The sequence below is a fragment of the Zalophus californianus genome, chromosome 14, assembly GCF_009762305.2.
Source record: "Zalophus californianus isolate mZalCal1 chromosome 14, mZalCal1.pri.v2, whole genome shotgun sequence".
NCBI classification, from domain to species: Eukaryota; Metazoa; Chordata; class Mammalia; order Carnivora; family Otariidae; genus Zalophus; species Zalophus californianus.
In genome coordinates, this window is record NC_045608.1 from 56,272,611 (window position 1) to 56,289,748 (window position 17,138).

Consider the following 17,138-nt stretch of genomic DNA (forward strand, 5'->3'; position numbering starts at 1 on the left):
TAATCCAGATGAAATAATTCTGAGAATAGAAGAAAACAAAAAATGTATCCTTTGAATGAAAAGTACTGCATTCATCAAACTCCACTACCCATTTGCTTTAAAAAAAAAAAAAAAGGTTGCTATGGATAAGATGAGATTAGAAAACATGAGTTCTTGCAAATTAAAAATCAAGGGAAAGACTTTGAATGTTGACACAGTATTCCAGAGCATAAACCAAAAAAAAAAAAAAAAAAAACTGAGAGATCTGAAAGGATGATCTAGAAGTTCCAACATAGTTTGAGTCTTTAAAGGAAAAAACAAATTGGAAAGAAAGGCCTAAAAATTCAGATTAAAAGAGGCCAACCCTTTACCCATCTTGGTGAAATTTCAGCATACAGAACGACTTAGAGCTTCTGGGGTGGAAAGTTAGACGATGAGAAGATTACCAACACGAGTGATCACCTGAATGGCATAAACTTTGGTACACAGTGTTGGAAGCTGGGAGACCATAGAACCAGGCTTTCAAAGCTTGGAGGGAATGGATTTTAGAACTATAATTCTGTACACAGCCCAACTATCAATAAAGTATGAGAGCAAGTAGACATTTTCTGACCTGAAGCCTTGAAAACGTTACCCCTCTTCTTAAACAACTTGAAGATATAGCCTAGGAAAAGAGGAGAGGAAAAAGATAAATGTTAATATAACATCCAAAAACCATGGAACTACTAGAGGAGTCCAAATATAAGAAACACCAAGATGCCAACAATAATAGCAAAGCAATTGGCCTAAATTAGTGGGTTCCATGAGGAAGGTCTTGCAGAAAAAAGTCAGATTCTACTATAAATTTAGAGTTCAAATCTGAGTGTTCTTTATCATACAATGATAGTTATAGGTTTCTTCTCTCGGAAAAAATAGTTAAAATCTCTAGGAAAACTATGTAGATACAGATAGGTCAAATACATAAAGTAAGATTCAACTTTAAAATGAGGCATGCTTCTGAACAATTAATGGCCTGTGGAAAGATAATCCATTTGACCTTGATGGTTTTGTAAGAATATTCTTCTGATTGCAAGATGTAATGAGATTATATTTCTTTCTCTATGAAAGGTGATACCACTTGATTTTTGGAAAGAAGAAATGACCTGATCATAAGTGCCATTTACCACACTTCAAGCTTAGAAGCAATCTACAGTCAAAACAAGGAAGCCTTAAATACAGTCACAGAACATAATGTAAATATTAAGAATAAAGGAGACCTACTGGTAGAGTCATGCAAATTAAAAGCAGAAAAGTTCGCAGAGAGACCTAAAATGGAGAGTCGATAGGTCATGCTCCTTGGAATGAGTCAAGAAATAGGATTTTAAGAACGTAGCTTAAAGTCGTAATGGTAACCACGGGAATAATTCAAAATATTACCAATAATTGAAAGAGGCGAGAAGCAATAGAAGTGTTGAATTTCTTTCAGAGTAGAAAATACTATGTTGATACATTAAGAATAGAACATACCTGAATTTTTAGAACTACAATTGTAACTCCAGAAGAATTAAAAACAGAAGTAGTTCAAAAAGATTAGTTACTTAAAATGGGACTGGGGGTAAGGGAAAGTAGTAAGAGATGTTTGCTTTTAATATGAGGCATTCTGTATGTCCTCAAATTCTTCTGCGTGTTCCACAAATTACGAATAGTCCCCTATGTTAAGAGGATTGAAAAGACAGCACAGATGGACTCTTGGAAGTTTTCACGTTTGCCTGTAGCTCAGGTGACATGATTATGGAAACAAAGAAAAATTGAAAGGCAATTGGAGAAGAATGGGTAGGATTTGATGGTTGGTAAATAATTGAACAGGATGGGGGTTTTTTTGTTTGTTAGTTTTTTGTTTGTTTTTAAGGGAATAAAGCAAAGATGTATAATATTTTCAGACTCCTTGATAAGAGTAGTCTGAACTGAAGCTATGGACAAAATGACACCCAGGATAATATACTTGTTACACTTCCTGATGCTTTGCTGTTCCTTATCCAGTAGTAGTATTTCTCTAGGCTGGCCAAGAGATGAAAATGTGGCCATATTATTAAGTGATACTTGTCATACGGTCAACTATTTGTCATAATGGGATAACCCCAATTTTTTTTTATTTAATCATAAGTGTCAAATACATCACACTACAAAACCACAGTGGACCACAGGAAAGAATAAGCCAAATAGCACTTGTTTGGTCAAAACTTTCAGATCAAGAAAGAATCGGATGCTTCAGGTTAACAGTGGATACTGGCTCTATCCTGTCTTGACAGTGATTGGATTTGTGGCTGGAGGGGAAGAGGCCAGGTTTTACCGCTTTAGAAGCTCTCAAAACTCCAGGGCTCTGAATATTTGAGTTTTCAGTGAGCTTCTAATCCTGCTCTGCTACCCTGAGCCGGGATTTTAGCAACTTCTGGGCTTGATCGTATTTACTTTATCCTATTTACGACAAGTTTTTTTAAACACCTAAGTCGAAGCTGGGAAGACTAGAGTTCTTTTCCAAACCCTTTGGTAAACTATGCACTCTGCAGGTCCTCCTGGTTCACAGCCTGACACCCTTCCTCACTCACGGATTATCTGTTGTAATTATTTGCTGAAGGCCTTCCGACTAAAATGCCACCTTTTTCCAACTGCAAAAGAACAAAGCATTTTACACAAATCTATTTCAATTCCTAGAACTGTATAACTTTTCTTTAGGACTGGAAACAATCTCAAGATTAATAAAATTTCTCAAGATCTTTGGAACAGAATCCAAAAGTTCACTGAGCTTCCGTTTCCCATTTTGCAGAGACGGATAATTATGTGTAAAATCACACAGAAAACTTGGCTCTCACATTTGCCTGACTGATATTCAAGGGGAATCAAAAAAGATCTTTTTAGTAAATGTAATACTTCGGATGGCCACATCTCCCCTTGCTGGAGGGCCTTGTGTTTTGCCAGGTAAAAATCAGTGTGAAAAAGCTCTGAAAGGTCAAACAGATTGTTTTGGTTTTGGTTTGTGGTTGGGTTCTTGCCTTCCATGTTGTGAATGGCTAAAGCGATAGATTTAGAAGAGGGAAGTAAATTATTTTTTTGCTTGGAGGAAGGGGATTGGAGAAAATAAAATCTGGAAAGTAGTCCCGGTTAACTATACATCCTAGAATCGCCTAATTAGGAAACAACCCCCCCCCCCCAAAAGGTTCTTCAGTCATCTTAGCCAAATCAAGCTGCTCATCTTGACCAGCATTAGCAAAGCCACGTTGCTTTTCTTGACGTGAATGTGTCCTTTATATAGTATTTGCGCAAGGCATGACCTAAGCGTGGATTTGCAAATGTTTCGTAACTGCTGTGAAGTTTATTGGCTCAGCTCCACAGAGCTATGTCCAATCTTCAGGAACTCTTCTCAAGTAATGTGAATGTGGGAGGAGACCACTTGTGGGAGGGTTTACTTTACCCAGAGTCGAGTGTTTTGCATGCAGAATGCGAGACTGCCGCTTAGCAGGTTGTGTCCCAATGTAAGTGACCAGCCAGAGAAACGTTTCTTGGACTTGTCATCCAGCCTCAGAGCTTCCCCTCTGCATAGCTTTGAACATAGGAAATAGCAACACTATGCTTCCTTATTTCTTCCAAGCAAGAATTGCCTATGAATTGTTTTTTTAAAGATTTTATTTATTTATTTGAGAGAGAGAGAGAGAGCATGAGAGGGGGGAGGGTCAGAGGGAGAAGCAGACTCCCCGCTGAGCAGGGAGCCTGATGTGGGACTCGATCCCGGGACTCCAGGATCATGACCTGAGCCGAAGGCAGACGCTCAACCAACTGAGCCACCCAGGCGCCCCTGCCTGTGAATTTTTTAAGCCAATATTTTAATTTGCTGAAAACAGGGATTCTGACTTTCATGATGTAATCTGATTAGTCAGTGCTGTTGTGAAGATGAGATGGTAGATAAATGTTCCTGGCTTTTCTCCTCGTCCTGAATGTTCTGGATGGAGAGGGACTCTAAAGAGAGGACAACTCAGATACTGTTACATTTACATCATAATTCATTTGACCTGAGTTGCTGCCCTCCTCTTCCTCGCTTTATCGTGAGGCAAGCTGAAGTTATGTTCAAATGGTAGCTGAGAGGTCTAGCAGTCCCACTGAACCTAGCCCAGTGCAATAATCAGAGGGAAGAATCTATCTCTACAAGAGCGTATGTGAAGGATTCAAAACAAATATTTACAGGCTCTTCTCTCTGCTTATTCCACACAGGGAAGTCTTTTCTCATGCTGATACCAGGAGGCAGAACTAGCATGCCAGGTTAAGAGGTAACCAAATTAAATCCCACCCTTCCTATATATGGTGAGGGATAGGTTTCTCAGGGTAGTTAAATTGTATTGGGGCACTTCAGTATCCAAAGTAAAACTTTGAATGTTTATCCTGAAAGTGAGAGGAAACCAGTGAAGACCTTTGAAAAAGAAGGGACAAAAGATAGCTCTTGGGGTGATAGGTCAGAAGCCTTGAGAAATAAGTATATAAGGAAGCGAGGAAACCTCTCAAGAGTCTCATAATCTAGGCATGAAGTAGTAGGTGGGCAGTGGGATGTGAGGAGTGGCAGAAGAAAAGGGAGGGAACTGTGTGTCTCATGGTTCATGTCTCACTGTGAAATGAACAGATAGGGTGACCAAATCAGACGGGGTGGGGGTGGGGCAAAGATGCTGAGGCGTCACAGCTGAGTGCTGGATATGGGTCCAGTTCAAGCAGGAGAGGTGACAAGGGGTGGGGAGCCAAGTAAAAGAGAAGCTTCCTCATTAAATGCACTGTGCATCATCCAAAGCAAGGGCGCCAGCCTAATTTCTGCTTCTGCCTCTGGTCTGCTTATTCAGTAAGTGAGGGAGTGTGGTGATGACTAGACACCACACCACATTTTTACAAGGTGCTTCTGGAAAACTGAATGGAGATCTGAATTTTCGAGTTGTACTCACGGCAACTTTCCCTCAGGGAAACGTGCTTGGTTCAGCAGACAATGTCTATTTTCTGCTGATGTTTCTATCACTACCACTTGGGGCCAGGTATGTTCTCCCTCTCCAGAAATATTTGGCCTCTGCAGAAAGTCCATATCCTACTAAGGCATTCACTGACATCTGCCCCCTCTTGTTCCTGTGTTGTGGGTTGGAAAGCTCTGTGTGGCTTTGCCCCTCCCTGAGGGTTCCAGACACAAGGCAAAAGGTTCCCTCTACTTGCAAATCCCCAAATTGACTTGAGTCATGCCTGGGACTAGGAGAGAGGGCAGGATCCCTTCTCAGGGACACTCACCAGCCTCCTACCTCAATAGTCTCCAACTAGTAATGTGGTCTTGTGATTTATAGCATGAACTTTAAGTTCTGAATCATTTGAGGATCTTAAGCCTTTGATACTTGAAAATCAGACTTTTGAGGCTCACAAATTTTTCTTCAGGTTTTTCTCCATGCCATGGGCATTAAAGTGTATTTTGAAACTCAGTACTTGAGCACTGTCCCCCCCACACACACACACACTTTAAATTCTTTTAACAACGCTGTGTGGAAGAAATGGGGAGTTAAGGAGGTAGAACAGGGTGAGTGTGGCAGAATGTATTTTTCATAAATGGCTGCCACAATAGCTCCCCCCACCACGTTTCTCTTATAGTGTGATATTGACATTCCTCCCATTTATGATTCTGTTGGAGTCAATATCCCTTCTTGAATCTGGGTTCCCTTGACCAGCAAAGTATGATAGAAGTTAAGCTTTGAGACTTCCAAGAGTAGATTCTGAAACCCCATGCTCTTTTGCCTGTTCTTTAGGGATGATCATGCTTGGAATCCAGCCACCATGCTGTGAGGGAGCCCAAGCCATGGGGAGAGGTGTTTGTAGGTGTTCTACCAGAGCCCCAGCTGAGGTCCCAACCAAAAAGGCAATATCGACCCCCCAGTTGTGAGGCTGAGGAAGCCATTAAGATGACTTCGGTGGTCAGCCATCCTAATTACAAATGCACAAGAGATCATAACTGACAACCACCTAGTGTGTCTGGTCAGCTTGGAGAATAAAAGATAATAAAATGACTGTTGTTTTAACCCCCTAAGTCATTCCTTACACAGCAATAGAGAACCAACAGGGTGTTGGTGTTATCTATATTACTGCATAACAGATGATGCCCAAACTCATAAACTTAACAATTTTGTTATAGCTCAAGGTTTTGTGGATCGGGAATTCAGGAAGGTCTTGGCTAGGCAACTTATCCCTGACCCACATAGTGGGTCACCATTAGCTGTGGTGGCTGGGGCCAGAGGATGCTTCTTCAGTCATGGTCCTTGGAACTCTGTGGATTCCCCACCCCTCCCTGTCACTCCTCCTCCCCATGATCTCTTCCTCTGGGGCCTCTCCACATGGCTTGTACTTCCCACAGCACGGTGATAGAGGGGAGTTGAACTTGTTATAGGGCAGCTGGCTTCCAAGAGACAAGGAGCTGCTAGTCATTGCAAAGTCTAGGCTAGGAACTAGTTGGCATCATTTTAATGCCAATAAAATCTGTTGCTCAAAATCTATTCCTCAAAGCTGCCACAGGGCCTGCCTCCATTCAAGGGGAGGAGAAATAGATCAAACCTCTGAAGGGAAAAGGGTAAACAATTATGGTCTCAGTAGATAAAGCAAAAACGAGCTTTAGATCTCAAAGCGTTACCTTGTGAATCTTAGTATACCCCATTTTATGGATGAAGCTGAGGCTAAGAGAAGTAATTTGCCAAGTTTACTAACTTTTAAGGACCGGCATCTGGATTCAAATTTGAGTCTATTAATCCAAACTATGACCTCTTTCTACCTCTCCTTGCAAAATACAGTAAATATACAGTTTATACTATATTTTCTTTTTTAAAATTGAGATATAATTGACATATAACATTGTACTAGTTTTGGGTGTACAACACAGTATTTGTATATATTGGAAATGATCACAATAAGTCTAGTTCGTATCTATCACCATAGTTACAACTGGTTTTTTTTTTCTTTTTGAAAATGAGAACGTTTAAGGTCTACGCCCTCAACCTCAAATGTACAATACAATATTACTACTGTCACCATGTTGTACATTACATCCTCAGCTGGAACTTTGTACCTTTGGGCTCCCTTCACACATTTCACCTACCTCCCAGTGCTCTCTGTATCTCGGATTTGTGGTTGGTTGGCTTTTTTAGATTCCACAGACAAGTAAGATCATATGGTATTTGTCTTTCTCTGTCTGACTTACTTTGCTTTGTATAATGCCCTCAAGGTCCGTCCACATTGTCCCAAATGGCAATATATCTCAGTTTTTTATGGCTGAATAATATTCCACTTTGGGGGGTAGAATATACCATGTTTTCTTTATCCATTCACCTGTCTGGACATTATAGGTTGCTTCCATGTCTTAGCCATTGTAAACAATGCTGCTATGAATATAGGGGTGCTGATATTTATTCAGTTAGTGTTTTCATTTTCTTCCCATACACAACCCAGAAGTAGAATCGCTGGATTATAGAGTAGTTCTATTTTTCACGTTTTGAGGAAACTCCATACTGTTTTCCAGATTGGCTGTACTGATCTACATTCTCACCAATAGTGGACAAGGATTCCCTTTGCTCCACATCCTTGCCAACACTTATTTCTCATCTCCTTGATACCAGCCATTCTAACAGGTGTGAGGTGATTCCTCATCATGGTTTTGATTTGCATTTCCTTCATAATTAGTGATGCTGAGCACCTTTACAGGTACCTGTTGGCCATTTGTATGTCATTTTTGGAAAAATGTCTCTTTAGTTCCTCTCCATTTTTTAAATCAGATTATTTTTTGCTGTTTAGTTATATGAGTTCTTTATATTTTTTGGATATTAACCCCTTATTTTATATATAAATATATATTTTATATATAACCCTGTATTTATATGACTTGCAAATATTTTCTCCTATTTATAGGTTGCCTTTTCGTTTTGTTGATGGTTTCCTTTTGCTATATAGGAGGTTTTTAGTTTGATGTAGTCCCACTTCTTTGTTTTTGCTTTTGTTGCCTTTGCTTTGTTGTCAAATCCAACAAATAATTGCCAGACTGACATCAAGGAGCTTAACCACTGTGTTTCCTTCAGGAGTTTTAAGGTTTTATGTCTTATGTTTAAGTGTGCAATCTATTATGCATTTTTCTGTATGGTATAAGGTAGGGGTCCAGTTTCATTCTAATGTATGTAGCTATCCAGTTTTCCCAACACCATTTATTGAAGAGACTGTCCTTTCCCCCATTGTATATTCTTGCCTCATTTGTCATAAATTAATCTTACAGGGGAGCCTGGGTGGCTCAGTTGGTTGAGTGGCCTACTCTTGATTTAGGCTCAGGTCATGATCTTGGGGTTGTGGGATGGAGCCCCACATGGGGCTCTGTGCTAGGCAGGAAGTCAGCTCAAGTTTCTTTCCCTCTGCCTCTGTGCCCCCTTCACGCCTCCCCCACCATGCACACTCTCTAAAATAAGTGAATCTTTTAAAAAACCTATATATATATAGGTTTATTTCTGGGCTCTCTTACTCGTTCCATTGATCTATGTGTCTGTTTTTGTGCCAGCACCATACTGTTTCGATTAGTACTATTTTATAATACAGTTTGACCTCAGGAAGTGTGATGTCTCCAGCTTTGTCCTTGAGATTGCTTTGTCTATTCTGGGTCTTTGTGATTCCATACAAATCTTAGGATTTGTTTGTTTTTATTTATGCCATTGAAGCTTTGATTAGGGATTTCATCACATCTGTAGATTGCTTTGGATAGTATGAACATTTTAACAATATTATCCATGAGCATGGGGTACCTATTTGTGTCTTCAGTTTCTTTCATCAGGGTCTTAAGAGTTTTCAGTGTATAGTCTTTCACCTCCTTGGTTAAATTTACTCCTAGGTATTTTATTCTTTGTGATGCCATTTAAATGATATTGTTAATTTCTCTTATAGTTGATCAGTGTATAGAAATGCAACCAGCTCTGTATATTAATTTTTTACCCTGCAACTTTACTGAATTCATGTATTCTAAGGTTTTTCATGGAGTCTTCAGGGGTTTTCTGTGTAACATGTCATCTGCAAATAGTGACAATTTTACTTCTTTCTGATTTGGATGCATTTATTTCTGCCCCACAATTTATACTGTATTTTCTCAATTCTAAAGTGATATCTTCAGTAAGGAGGGTATTATCTCTGCCCCCGCCCCCAGCACACAGGGACACACACACGCGCACACGCGCGCGCGCACACACACACACACACACACACACACACACACTACAGCTTTAAATTTTTTTTTTTTTAATGCTAGGGAAATATCCTAAATAGCTTGATCATAGGCCTAACTCAACCAATCTTTAGGGTCAAGAAGATGGAATATTATAATTGGCAAACTCTACTAGAATCATAAGGTTTGAAGGAATAGTTCCCAGAAGGATGGGAAGACAAGACTAATAAAAACTCACTAGACATGCCATTGCTTCTTGTTTATAATGATCCCATTGCATCCTTGAAGGCTGATAGGATTCTCCCCTGCCTCTGAAGACTGGACTTAGGGGTTTGGGGGAGGGTATGAGAGGCAGGCGGTGTAGGAGAGCTAGTCCCAAGAATTGACTGTAGTTCTATCAGCTATTAACTCATTGTGACTTTCCATATGTTGTTGAGACTAAGATCCTTTTGTATTTCCTAAGAATCTGATAACTTCATAGAGAAATTAAATGGAAGCTAGTTGAAGGTGACCCTTTGTCTTCATGTGCTATACTCTGTAGTTAGACCCTTCATGTTCATGTTCTGGAGATGTTCAGTAAATGTGAATTGAGGACGTGACGGTACTTGGCCTTATAAGCTCTTGAAAAAACAAAGTATAGGCTTTAATTAAACCATTTCTGATAGAAACAGTCTCTGTGATTTCCAGTTGCATTTTTTTTTTTTTAATGAACTAGCTTCTTTAATTTTCTTCTTAAAAATTTTATTTGGATGAGGTCAGAAATTGGGGAATTTCTCTTCCATTACTCACACTGCTTCCCAGCTGCTGGCCTCATGTTCTCCACTGTAGAGGAGACATCAGTGAGCCACAGTTCTGCTGCCGTGTACACCAGACTTGACAGAGAAGCCCCAGGCTCCGGAAGACCCACCCTCCCAGTGTCCCTGGTTGCCATTGGTAGCCTGAGTTCTGGGCGGCTCTGAAACTCTGAAGGCCGCTGATATCTGTTCGAACTACTATCTCTTCATCACCCATGTACCCTGGCTCCTGGCTTCACGTTTATATTCGTGAGTCCCTTGACTCAAGTTTGAACTTTTTAATATCAAAGTCAGAAATAAAACCAAATGGGTTAGTTGACTTTGGGGAGCCCTAAGGAAATCCTCTCTTGAAAGCTTCTGAGCCTTCTGGAAGACTATTTGTTAATGGTACCTACAGTCTCTTCATTTCTCTTGCCACCCAGTTGAGCCCAAGATGCCTTTTGTCCTACCCAGTCAGTTCAACAAGATGTACTCGGTTTAAACATGGAAATAAAAGAGGGGAAGGAAATTAAGGAATTTCATGAACTTGGGCTCAGATACATTTCCGTAAGAGCACTCAAATAGGCATGTCTGTAGCTGGATGGTTGAATTACAACAGTCTTGGCATAGTGAAAATGAAAGCAGATTTAACTTTGGAAACAAGTACCAAAAAAAAAACAAAAAACGCCTGTAGTCTTCTTTCCCCTCCATAAGACATCAAAGAAATGGGCATTGATAGTTGAGGTTTGTTCAGGGAAAAAAGTTAATTACTATCAATAAGGGTAAGAAAATTATTTTTCTCTATTAATCATATATACTACTAACCTGGTATCTCCTCCTCCCACCCCACCCCCGTCTTTTCCTTACCCATATCCTTCCACTTCTTCCAATCCCTTAGTCCCATGGGTAGTGCTCTTCTGTACAGCTTTACCTCCCTACCCTCTGGACCGAATTAATTGCCTTCAGGGCAGCAGTCTACGTCCCTTGCCTCCACATCCTTCTGATGTTTGATGTCTCATCCCTGCTATTCCCAAACCTTAGATTCTGCATTCTTACACTCAGGTTTTAGAAGGCAGGTTGTTGTTAGTGAATAAGAATGACGACTGACGCCTGGCAGGTATGTTCCTGCCCAGCTTTGCCACTTCCTGGCTGGTGATCAGGCTAAGTTATTTTTAACTAGTTACCTCCTCTGACAAGGGAGATTTAAAATCGCTCCTTATAAGTTTCTGAGGACTAAAATACCTGCACAATTAAAGCATAACACTTGGCCCATCAAAAAGGATTGAATAAACGTTAGGTGTTGCTATTGCTATTGTTGTCATTGCTAAAATTCCATATCTCTGTCAGCAGATGCTGCTAACACTTCTACAAATAAGTGGTTTCTAACTTTGGTTTTAAGTCAAACTCTTTACAGTGGCCATTCAGAGCCCTGTACATTCTGGTCCCTCTGTTACCTCTCTGAACTCCTCTCTTACTATTCCTCTATCCTGTGACATACACATTCACTCAGGTGTAAGTTCCATGAGGGCAGGGAATCTCATCTGTTTTGTCAATTTCTGTATTTCCAGTGCTTAGAATTGTTCCTGGTACATAGTAGGTGGTCTATAAATATTTATTGAATGATTGAGCACTGATACAAATATCGCTACCTTGGTGAAGCTTTTCCTGTTTCCCCAGGCATGGTTACTCTATTTTCTATATTTCTGTGATAATACATTCTCCAATTAACATTTATAACATTGTATTTTTATGGAAAACATATTTAAGGCTCTTAAATTCAGCCAGCTGGTATAATTCAAAAGCACATTTTTATTTAATAGACTCACATTGCACAGGTTTGATTGAATGATTACAGAAATCATAATGCTCTGAGTGTTTTTAAATTACATTCCCATCATGTTCTATGAATTATTCCACAAAATTAAGTCCAAGCTTGAGAAAATCCAAGGAAAAGCAAATTAGAAAACTCCAGCACACAGAGACATCTTAGGCAGTGGCATGTTCTGTGTCTTGACATTACAGAAACCTTGCTATTTTACTAGCAGATAGGGAGGACACTTGCAAAATTCTGCGTGAACATATCAGCATAGCTATAAAAATATGGCTGATAAGTAATCTACAATCTCAAAAGTGAGTCATGGATGAGCACACCTTTTAGGTTGGCCTTGAAGGGGGCTTCATGTGGGGGGAAATCCACCAATTTTAAGTAAAATGCTATTACTAAAAACCAGGAGGCATCTACATACCCTAAAATTCTCATCAGATCTAAAGAAAGAACTAATAAAATATGCTAGCCTTGGGGTTAAAAGCAGTGAACAAGACAAGAACCAAGCCCAAATACATTTCTATGCCATCCTTGCAATGTCAGGGCCAGCACCACTGGCTGGTTAATTGTGTATTTATTCCACTGCTATCATTTTGGATATGGAACATATTTTAAGCCCTTGATTGATAACCTGTCCCTGTCATTCTCTACTGGAAAATGTCCTGGAACATACACATGGGAGAAATTACTTGTCCCAGGGCAGCGATGTGACTGCTAAGTGGAAGTCTGTCTGCAATCACAGGTGATAACAATCTAAGGAAGCCCCCATCTAAAGTGCTGTGACAGCTGTGAATGCCTTTGACAGCAGCTATTATCAACTTCAGTGAACACGTTTTCACCTGGAAAGGCATTTGTGATGAGTAGGGGCTTCTGGGTTGGAATCAAGATGAACATCCATTCCTGGCTAATGATTTCATATCTTCTCTGCTATCGTCTCTTGGATTTCTCAAATCCAAGATGATACAAAATCTCTGTCCACATGTGGGAGCCACAGAGAGACAGTGACTTTGGTGGTGCTCACTGGCTGAAGTCTCCAGAGAAACGTGATTGTGTCATAGCCTAGGAACTCTGAAAATTAAAATCTGTGTTGGTGCCCAGTTCTATCTTCCTCGAGTGGACCTGGGTTTTGAGACATCTGATGGTTTCCCTTTTTTGCTTATTGTTCTTATGGCTCTGTGTCCTCCGGGTCTGCCTTAGTGATCCTGCTCTCTAAGCATGCATTTTAAATATTTGTTTTAGCAATGGGGGGGGTCGTGGCCCCACTAGAATGGGAGCTCAGAAGAAGGGTCCATTTATCTGGTGCCTAACAGGTACTCATTAATGAACATATTGAAGGGATATTGCTGGGAACTTTTTTTTTTTAGTGCAAATACTTATTGATTCTAGTTAGTTTCCAATACCATGTATGAATCTTGGTTTAATATCTCCTCCTTCTTTGAAGATCTTGGATTAGTCAGAATGAGTGATTTTGCAGAGAATTACAGTTCTCCCTACTTGAATATTTATTTTCTTCAGACTTCTTAAGACAACCTCTTAAAAAATATCTTTGAGAACAGCTCACCAAATCCAGGAAACCCTCTTCTGCCCTTATAGGATTCAAACTTTGTGACGTTTGGCCTGAGAGACTGCTCTCTAAAACTTGTTTCTCTCTTGGGGAGAGCGAAACCATTCCGTCTTTGATTTGCCCCACGAGGCAAAAATCCTCCTCAGTCTTCCTTTGCAGGCTTATCTTGTATCCTTGGGCTTCTAAAGAGTTCCATGCCAAGCCTTCTCTTCCTCTCTGAGGGCACCAACATCCACCGCTTCAATTATGACCTATGAGATAATTTCCTCCAAATCCAATGTATCTCCAAGTCAAAAATACCAAATAAACTCAAGGACCCATATATTCCCTTAGTCAACAAGTATTTAATGAACACCTGCTATGTGTGAAGCCCAGTAACCGCTCATTCTCACCATTCAGATGTCCTAGAACTACTTCTCTATGTCCAAACACATTGAGAATCTTTCTTCCAGAAGGGCAATTCAATCTGTATTTCCTAGCTTGATAAATGATACCGTTATCCACTTGGTCACCCAAGCCATAAACTTGGGATTCATCTGGAATGTCTTTCTCCTTCACTACCCCCCCATAACCTCCATCAGTGATGGTGCCCACATCCAGTTAGTCAAAAAATTCTAAGCATTAGATCCTCTGAAGAGCTCAGATCTGCCTTCTTCTACAGCCCCTTGGCCACTGTTTGAATTTAGGCCTTCATCACTGACTCATTTTAGTCTTCTCTGATACAGTCTTCACACTACTAGCATCAGACCTTTGTGATGTGCAAATTTCACCATTAATTTCTCTCCCTAAAGCACTTCATGGTTCTTTTTTTTTTATATTTCATTTATTTTTTTTTTTGACAGCGAGAGAGAGAACACAAGCAGGAGGAGTGGGAGAGGGAGAAGCAGGCTTCCCACGGAGCAGGGAGCCTGATGCGGGGCTCGATCTCAGGACCCTGGGATCATGACCTGAGCCAAAGGCAGACGTTTAAGGACTGAGGCACCCAGGCGCCCCACACTTCATGGTTCTAAAACACCTTCAGAATTAGGGTCAAGCTCCTTAGCTGGGCCATGGTACTGTTCTGTACCTAGTCCTTGCCCTATCTCCTGTGTAACCTGCTCTTGGTCCATAGTAATAAATTGCTGTTTCCCAGAGACCTCACATCCTTTCCTATCTCTGTACCTAAGTATATCTGCTTGAGAAATCCTTTATCTTCCCCCTACACTACCATTTCTATTTTAAATGCCACACAGCCTGATGGATGAGCATCAGAACTTTGGGGCCAAGAAAACCTGATGTCTAATACTGAACAAGTTGCTTTTCTTCTTTTTGCCTCAATTTTGTCATTAGGGTTTTTGTGAGAATCAAATTAGGTATTTATTGAATAACTGAATGAATTATGTATTCATTTAGTGCCTACTGGCTGCCAGGCTCCATTCTAGGAGCTGCAGAGATAGCAGTGAACAAAACAGTTGGAGCTCCTACCCTAAAGGATCTTATATTCTATCTTGCACACAGGGAGTGAACAAAAAGGTTATAATTATTACTCATTAGGCTTAGGTGATATTTCCTCAGGGGAACTTTTCAGACCCACTTCCTAATTTCCTTTCTGAATTAGGTGCTCATCTTCTGTAGGCCTGTATCACCCAATATGGTGCTATTATTACAGCATTATTGTTGTATCATAATTGCTGGTATTTTTATCTTGCTCACTACAACCCTATGAGTTCCTCGAGGACCGAGCCTGGGACTTCTCTTCTTATCGTACCAGTTTCTAATACACAAGAGTATGCCTTACATGTTGTTTTAAAATAACATTTACTACTACAGAGCATTTGTCTTATGCCAGACACTATGTTAACTGCCTTAAATATATTCTATAAATTAATCTCCACAGCAACCGTATGAAACCAGTACCATTACACCTACTTTCTAGGTGAGGAAAATGAAGAAACCAGATCTTGAAGATGCAAAGCAACTTGCTAAGGTCACACAGCCGGCGTGTAGTGAGACCAAGCAGGGGACCCCGGTCTGCCTGGCTCCAGAGCCCCAATTTTAATCATGATGCTTGATGAGAGGAGCCATTTCTCCATAGGGCAGTTGGAGATGTATGGTCTGCATATAATTTCTTTTAGAAACACCTATGTACATAAGACAAAACCTTAATCCAGAGTCAGATGTTCGTAGATGCTTTAGCATAGTTATTTTTTCTATAATTGATTTATGTGACTGTCCTCACACTGTCCTGAGAGGTGGGGAAACAAATGGTTTTAAACTTGCCAATTCTTAGAATTATAGCCTCTTGCAATTTCGACTGTCTTTGAATAGCTCCAATTCTTGGGTGATTGTTCAATTTTTTAGACATCCTTTCCTCTCCCTAACCCTTCTGCCTAGCCATACCAAGCCACTGATTTTAGTCTTTATGGTGCTGGGGCTTACCTTGCCCAATTGGGGAGGGAGGTGGTGGGGAGAGACTCCTTGAGGTGGTTATTTCTCAGAGTCTCAAATGGGGCCAAAGTAAGGCCCTAAGGCTGAGAACAAAGCCAAACTTCTCTAATATCTCTCTTTGGAGACCTGCTTTTTCCACCTTTCATCTCCTTCCCACACTCAATCGGATTTGGAAGGAGTAGACTCTTTCCTCCACCTTCCTGCCTTTTCTGCACTTCCCCTGTGTCCTGCATCCTCCTTCCCAAAGTGAAATTTGCCCTCTCCTTTTCCCTAGGGCTAAACAGGAGAATGGTTGCCAGCCTACTTGATGTATGGGGAAAAGAATGAAAACACATCTGTTTAGCATTTTCAAATTATTACCCCGGTTACCCCAGTGTCTCAGAGGGTAATCACCGGTCTCTGGAGCTCTCTGGGTCCCTTGATAGTAACGTGACTCACAGCAGTCTTAGAGGAAGATTTACAGGGACTTTTAGATACCTCTTTCACCTGACTCACTACCCCTCCCCTCAACCCAAATTCTTGGCCATAGTCCTCTCCTTCATGAGCAGCGTAGAAACAGTGGGAGTATTATCTCCACAAAATAAGTTGATATAGCCAATGAGCTATACATTCAAATTCTGACAAATTTAGTCCCCATGATAACACCAGTTATGTTATATATATTACTTAAGTATGAGATCATGGAGAAGTAAGCGGTACTAAAGAACCCAAAATGAGAGGATGTACTCTGAAAACAAATACTTGATTTGTAGACTGCGCTTTTTATCTTCAGACTATCCCCAGAGAAAGGGGAAGCTTTTGTGAAAGGGAACAAATTAGTAAGGAAATTGACAACCATGGAGGTCAGTAACAGAAATAGTAAGAGGAACTGTAGGTCTTCATAGTGATAACTACACTCTCAAGCCTCTTTAGTTCAGTGTGCAGTTTATCTTTTACTTATATTTATCTCTGTATCTTGCAAGTCTTAGGTCCAAAGTAGATCGTTACCGTATGAGGGGGGAAAAAAATCTCATGTAAGCTGAGATACGGATAAAAAAAAATCAACTTGTATACTGTAAGTCCACTGGAAAGGCAGAAAAATAAAATTATTAAGAAGCCTAAAAAAAGAACATAAAATAGGAAAAAGAAAAAGGCCCCCTTGTTTGAGATTATCATTACCATTTGGGTTGTGAACTATTTGATTCTAATTCTAGAAGCTTGATGCCAGAAATAACTTATTACCAGGGAGATAGGCTGGAGAATTGTCAGGAATGACAGGGTTGCTTTTTTGTTTTTTGTTTTTTGAATATCTATACCACAAAATGATAAAGCTGATAAACCACACAGTAACGTGAAGGGATGAGCCAT

At 40.3% G+C, this 17,138-nt stretch overlaps 1 protein-coding gene across 4 annotated transcripts in view; it reads left to right on the forward strand.

Annotated features, from left to right (window-relative positions):
* Positions 1-17,138, forward strand: part of MAPRE2 (microtubule associated protein RP/EB family member 2) — a 159,939-nt gene that overhangs the window by 38,499 nt on the left and 104,302 nt on the right. Inside the window, exon 2 of one of the 4 annotated variants that reach the window (XM_027576018.2) lies at positions 4,222-4,277. The exons of the other annotated variants lie outside the window; for them this stretch is intronic. The gene's annotated coding sequence lies outside the window, so the exon portion shown is untranslated. The remainder of the gene's footprint in view (positions 1-4,221; positions 4,278-17,138) is intronic. 4 annotated transcript variants of the gene reach the window in all.